This window comes from Aquarana catesbeiana, linkage group LG07, assembly GCF_042186555.1.
Source record: "Aquarana catesbeiana isolate 2022-GZ linkage group LG07, ASM4218655v1, whole genome shotgun sequence".
NCBI lineage: Eukaryota > Metazoa > Chordata > Amphibia > Anura > Ranidae > Aquarana > Aquarana catesbeiana.
In genome coordinates this window covers 327,515,280-327,521,785 of record NC_133330.1, presented here as the reverse complement: position 1 = coordinate 327,521,785, position 6,506 = coordinate 327,515,280, and positions in this window count along the sequence as shown.

Genomic DNA, 6,506 nt, shown 5'->3' with positions numbered 1-6,506 from the left:
AACATTAGATTGTGTGCTCACCTGACCAAGCATGGGGCCAGCAAACACTCGGCAGTGCTGTGTACGCTCTCTGTGCGCTCAGCATACACTCTGCTAAGGACCATTTACATCTAAACTGACCATATAAAGGGGCACTCCTCCCCCAGAAGTCAGATTCTGGTCCTCAGCAGATGCTGGATGGTGTGGCTGACCCATATAACATACAGTCTGATTAACCACTTGCCAGCCGGGCCATTTCCATTTTTTTTTTTTTGCTAGAAAATTACTTAGAGCTCCCAAACATTATATATATATATATATATATATATATATATATATATATATATCCATATATATATATATATTTTTAGTAGAGACCATATAGAATAAAATGGTGGTTGTTGCAATATTTTAGGTCACACGATTTGCGTAGTGGCCTTTCAAATGCAAATTACTTAGAGCTCCCCAACATATATATATATATATATATATATATATATATATATATATACATATATAATTTTTTTTTTTTTTTGCTAGAAAATGAGCTCCCAAACATTATATAATTTTTCATTTATTTATTTTTTTAGTAGAGACCATGTAGAATGTCACACTATTTGCGTAGCGGTCTTTCAAATGCAAATTACTTAGAGCTCCCAAACATTTTATATATTTTTTTTTTTAGCAGAGACCACAAGCTCCCCAACATTATATATATATATTTATTTATTTATTTTATTTTTTTGCTAGAAAATTACTTAGAGCTCCCAAACATTTTATATATATTATTATTTTTTTTTTTTTTTTAGCAGAGGCCAGGTAGAATAAAATGGTGGTCGTTGCAATACTTTATGTCACACTATGTGCGTAGAGGTCTTTCACATGCAAATTACTTATGCCGCGTACACACGGTCGGACTTTTCGTCTACAAAAGTCCGACAGCCTGTCCGACAGACTTCCGACGTACCTTCGGCGGACTTGCGGCAGACTTTCTTACGAACGGACTTGCCTACACACGACCACACAAAAGTCCGACGGATTCGTACGTGATGACGTACACCGGACTAAAATAAGGAAGTTCATAGCCAGTAGCCAATAGCTGCCCTAGCATGGGTTTTTGTCCGTCGGACTAGCACACAGACGAGCGGACTTCGGGGTCCGTCGTACTTACGACGTAAAGATTTGAAGCATGCTTCAAATCTAAAGTCCGTCGGATTTTAGGCTAAAAAAGTCCGTTGAAAGTCCGGAGAAGCCCACACACGATCGGATTACCAGCCAGCTTTAGTCCGTCAGCGTCCGTTGGACTTTTGTAGACGAAAAGTCCGACCGTGTGTACGCGGCATTAGAGCTCCCAAACATTTTATATATATATATATATATATATATATATATTTTTTAGCAGAGACCATGTAGAATAAAATGGTGGTCGTTGCAATATTTTATGTCACACTATTTGTGTAGCGTTCTTTCAAACGCAATTTTTTTTCTTGAAAAATACACTTTAATGAATTAAAAAAAAAAAAAAAACAGTAAAGTTAGCCCAATTTTTTTGTATAATGTGAAAGATGATGTTACGCCAAGTAAATAGATACCTAACATGTCACGCTTTAAAATTGTGCACAGTCGTGAAATGGCGACAAACTACGGTACTTAAAAAATCTCCATAGGCGACACTTACATTTTTTTACAGGTTACCAGTTAAGAGTTACAGAAGTGGTCTAGGGATAGAATTATTGCTGTCGCCTGGACAGTTGCAGTGATACATCACATGTGTGGTTTGAACCCCGTTTACTTATGCGGGAGCGACTTACATATGCGTTCGCTTCTGCGTGCACGCTTGGAGGGACCGGCGCTTTTTAAGAAAAGAAAAAACTTTATTTATTTTTACTTTTTATTTTTACACTGTCCCTTGAATTTATTTATTTATTTTTTCATAACTTTAATTCCTATTACAAGGAATGTAACAATCCCATAGAAATAAGCATGACAGGTCCTCTTTTTTTAGAGATCTGGGGGTCAAAAGGACCCAAAATCTCTCATTTACCTTTAAAAGCAAAAAATAAATAAAAAAAGTAAAAAAAAAATTTGCCTTTTAAGGGAAAAATAATCCCTTGTTTATGCCTGAGAGGGGAAAGTGATGGTTATCTTGGCCTCACTTGGATTCCTGCCTCGCCATCGGCTGCATCGGATCGGTTCCTGGCTCACCGGCGGCTCTGATAAGCTCGGGAACCAGCGGGAGGGGGCACCTCCTCCACGGCCTACAAAAGTGATATCACTGTGAATCCAATGCCGGGACATGTCACCGCCCCGTGTGAAAGGGGCCTTACACTTTAAGAGAGGGTTAAAACCTCTGTCAGTTTTATTTTTTTCCGCCATCTGTGTCTCCTTTGGGAAGATTTCCTTTCACTTCCTGTCCCATATCCAAAACAGGAAGTCAGAGGAAATACCTACAAAATGAGATGTTCCCATTAGAAGATTTCTCCTCTATTCCTGTTCTGACGACAACCCAAAATGTGGGATTTTCACTCACTTTTGGTAACGATGATAAACGGGCCAAATAGAGATGGCAAATCTCTAATTATACTTTAAGGCCCCCCCGCTCACATCTCGCAATTTGGGAATTGCTAGACATGTGGACTGCCGAAAAATTCACTTGTTTTCGTTTCATTTGTTTTTTGTTTTTTTTCGTAAATTCGAACAATCTGAATTTGTAAGTTCATAAATTCGGAAATCCAAAAATTCGGAAATTCGAAGATACAAAAATTCGGAAATGCGGAATTTGAAGATTCGGAATTCGGAAATCCGAAAGTTCGGAAATTCGAAAAAATTCAAAGAAATACGAAAATTCAGAAACTAGAAAATTAGAAAATACGAAAGTAAGAAAAAAATATGAAAATTCAAATATAATAACTAACTAATAATAATAACTATTAAATATTATATTTATCTGAAGTTACCATAGTTACATAGTTACATAGTAGGTGAGGTTGAAAAAAGACACAAGTACATCAAGTCCAACCTATGTGTGTGATTATATGTCAGTACCAATTATCCAAAAATACCAAATGTCGTATCTAACAAATAAGCAAATACATTTTTATTATTATTTTTTTTAAATAATTAATTCCGTTCCATTTGTTTAGATGTGGCATTCGTTATTTCGAATAATTCGTAACTTCGGATAAATTCGTATTCGTTACGTTCACAAACAATACCAATACCAACAATACCTATAATTTAATAGTTATTAATATTAGTTAGTTTTTTTGTTTTTGAATTTTCTGATTTTTTTTCTTATTTTCATATTTTCTAATTTCCAAATTTTCATATTTCTTCGAATTTCTGAACTTTCGGATTTATACTATTAAATAATAATAAATAAATTTATATAATTTAATAGTAATAGTTATTATTATTAGTTAGTTATTATTTCACATTTTTGGATTTTCGTTCTTTTGAATTTTCAGGTTTAAATTCTTATTTTCGAATTTTGGAAATTTCGTATTTGCGAATATTCGGAAAAATTTGTTACACGGGTGTTTGTTAAATCGGATACCTCCTAATAAGGGCTGGGGAAAAAATCGATTTAAATCTTGAATCGAGTTGAGAGGTCAAATCGATTCAAAATTTAAGCAAATCGATTTTTTTAGATTTTTTTTTTCACCACGCTGGTCCTGAAGAGCTGCAGGCAGGAGTTTCTAGGCGAGGCCGCGGCTTCGCCTAAATCACCCAGACATCATCACCCTGACATCATCTCCCTGACATCATCTCCCTGACATCATCACTCTGACATCATCACCCAGACATCATCACCCTGACATCATCTCCCTGACATCATCACCCTGCCATCATCACCCTGCCATCATCACCCTGCCATCATCACCCAGACATCATCACCCTGACATCATCACCCAGACATCATCACCCAGACATCATCACCCTGACATCATCACCCTGACATCATCACCCTGCCATCATCACCCTGACATCATCACCCAGACATCATCACCCAGACATCATCACCCTGACATCATCACCCTGACATCATCACCCTGACATCATCACCCAGACATCATCACCCTGACATCATCACCCTGACATCATCACCCAGACATCATCACTCTGACATCATCACCCAGACATCATCACTCTGACATCATCACCCTGACATCACCACCCTGACATCATCACCCTGACATCATCACTCTGACATCATCACTCTGACATCATCACCCTGACATCATCACCCAGACATCATCACTCTGACATCATCACCCAGACATTATCACCCAGACATCATCACCCTGACATCACCACCCTGACATCACCACCCTGACATCATCACCCTGACATCATTACTCTGACATCATCACCCTGACATCATCACATTGACATTCTTTCTGCTACAATGTAATAGGAAAGTGATGAGAAGAGAAAAGAGAAGCCAGGATCCTCCCCTTGGCCAGCAGTGTGCCTGGACCCCAGCTCTGTGCTGCAACCCCTCTGACATCATTACCCTGACATCATCACACTGACATCATCATTCTGACATCACCACACTAACATCATCACCCTTACATCATCATTCTGACATCATCACCCTGACATCATCACTCTGACATCATCACTCTGACATCATCACTCTGACATCATCACACTGACATCATCATTCTGACATCATCACACTGACATCATCATTCTGACATCATCACCCTGACATCATCACTCTGACATCATCACTCTGACATCATCACTCTGACATCATCACCCTGACATCATCACCCTGACATCATCACTCTGACATCATCATTCTGACATCATCACCCTGATATCATCACCCTGACATCATCACTCTGACATCATCACCCTGACAACATAATGTTGACATTCTTTCTGCTACAATGTAACAAGAAAGTGATGAGGAGGGAAAAGAGGAGCCCCCCCCCCCCCCCCCCCCCCAGCCAGGATCCCGGCTCCTCCCCACCCAGCAATACAATAGGTTGGACTCGTGTATGCACAACGCCACAGCCGGCGCTTTTCTTTTTTGTGAGAAGCTCACAGTCCAGGAGAGGAGCCGGTACAACTGTGCGAGACTGGAGGGAAGTCCGGAGGGAGGAACTCCTGATTGTAAAAGTGACACAAAGCTCATTAACACTCATTAATTAACGACGGCAATACCAGTAATTGTTCTCCAAACAAATCCATCCGCAGAGTTTACTCTCCATTATAATGTTTGTTTTTGTTGAATAGAAGCGATAAAGAGATTTAACTGCCGGATGCAGCACCTGGGAAGATCCCCTCTTCATCTCTCAGGACCTCCATGTCCTGATTCCAGGGACCTCACCGATCAATAACAAGGACCGGTCTACACATTAGTCTTAGTGCTCAGTAATGTGTCCGGGTGTTTATTACCTCTAACAAAAGATCACAGTACTCCCCCCTGACAATGCCTGCTTTAGCTTTTCCCTCCAGAAGGACAGCGCCACCTCTTTTCAGGAATCATCCAGGGTCACCATCTACGTCCTGGGCTGGGATGCCGACTCAGAGATGACATAGTCATGTAAATCCTGGTGCCTGTGCATTTCTCGGCTGTGTTCACATATGTCTGACACGGATCAGCCCCCTGATGCGACAAAGTTATGTTGTTGCAGTTTGATCATTGAAGAAGAGGAGGTGCTTCCCCCTGCCTACAGATTGCTACAAAGTTACAATGTACAGTCGGATCACTGGGGCAGAGGAGACTGAGGAAATGCTTCTTCCTGCCTGCAGATTACTACAAAGATACAATGTACAGTCTGCAACAAACGTGTACTGCTCATTCCAAACAAAGGGAAGTGAGGGGGGAGAAGGAGAGGTTCAGGAGATCAGAGAGTATATTACAAGGAGGCAGAAAACCCGATTACAGGGCATTACATTACATAGTGGATGTGTATGGATTGTTTTTGAAGGATTAGGACATTGATTGGTGTCTCTGTATCTTATGGTAAAGTGAAGGCCGGGGGGGATCGCTCTTGTTCTAGGAGGACGTCATCCACCATTCTTGCTGTGAATACTTACCTGTGGGGGGCGCCGCTCAGTGATTGGTGGTGGGCTTCGTCCCTCAGACACAGCCCATCACCGATCTCGGGAAATAGCCAATGACGAAGGCTCTTTACCATGTGATCAGTTGTGTCCAATCACAGCTGATCACATGTAAATAAATTGCCATCACTGCTGCATATCCGTGTCCGTCAGTGCAGCATATCCACGCCCGTCAGTGCTGCATATCCGTGCCTGTCTTGCAGCACATCTGTGCCCGTCAGTGCTGCATATCTGTGCCAGTCAGTGCAGCATATCCGTGCCCTTCAGTGCAGCATATCCATGTCCGTCAGTGCAGCATATCTGTGCCCGTCAGTGCAGCATATCTGTGCCCGTCAGTGCAGCATATCCCTGCCTGTCAGTGCAGCATATCTGTGCCCGTCAGTGCAGCATATCCCTGCCTGTCAGTGCAGGATATCTGTGCCCGTCAGTGCAGGATATCTGTGCCC